Genomic DNA, 1,079 nt, shown 5'->3' with positions numbered 1-1,079 from the left:
TAATTTAATAGATTAAAAATTTAGAAAATCAATTTGATTAATTGGGGAGACATTTTTATCATCCTTGACCAACTTCTTCAAATCTCAATTTTTATAATACTCCTTGTTTCATGGATGATTGTAATCATTTAGCTGTTTAAGAGAAGAGAGTAAACAAGTTTTATATTCAGAGACGATGAAAATATAATTTATTTTACAAACTTAATTTATTTTTTTAATTTTACGTAAATTCTGGATTTTTTCTCCATTTAATTTTGTTGACTAGTAGATAGATAACATACTCAAACTCATGTACACCTTCAATTCAGTTATCCATTACAACCGAAGGATTTTTATTTTTATTTTTATGTATTACCTTTATTGATAAATTTATATTTGGGAGACATTTTGATAAAGATGTTTAAAATGTCTTTTTTTAAAGATGTTTCTTATTAACTAACATTTAATACATATAATTGATTAAAAATTATATTATTTTTGTCAAAATAGATCAGACAAATTTATTTGGTCAAAAAATTGATAAAAAATAAATACTTTTATGTATTCTATATAATAAAGGTGACTGACAATTATTAGTACAAATTTTTTAAAGTTAACATTATTCAATCAAACAAGAAAAGGGGAAAAATAGTTTATTTTTGAAAGAATAATTATGAGAGTCAATCACACACTTAAATGAATATCAATCTAAATCAACAATATATACAAAATTGAGCTAATGATTATATTAAAATTATTTCAAAAGATTACACGTGAGTTATTTTGGTCTACAAATATTTCATAATTAACTTTCAAAAAATGCAATAGTAAATTAAGTTGGTTCCTTTTCAATAAAATAGTAACATATCATAAAATAATTTATATCACGTATTATTATCTAATTGACAGAATAATTAATTATTTGACTTAAAAATTATATTTTTAATAAACTAATTTAAAGTGTCTAATTTTTCAATAACCAATTGATGCAAATTTGATCTTTTAAAGGACTAGACTATTAGCTTATATAAAATTAAACTTAACAAAACAACGTAGTTTATAAGCACTGCTAAATCAAAGTGTTTTAACTTTTAACCTAG

Source organism: Arachis ipaensis, chromosome B10 (assembly GCF_000816755.2).
Source record: "Arachis ipaensis cultivar K30076 chromosome B10, Araip1.1, whole genome shotgun sequence".
Taxonomy (NCBI): domain Eukaryota; kingdom Viridiplantae; phylum Streptophyta; class Magnoliopsida; order Fabales; family Fabaceae; genus Arachis; species Arachis ipaensis.
The sequence above is the reverse complement of the archived record's forward strand: the minus strand, read 5'-3'. Positions refer to the sequence as shown.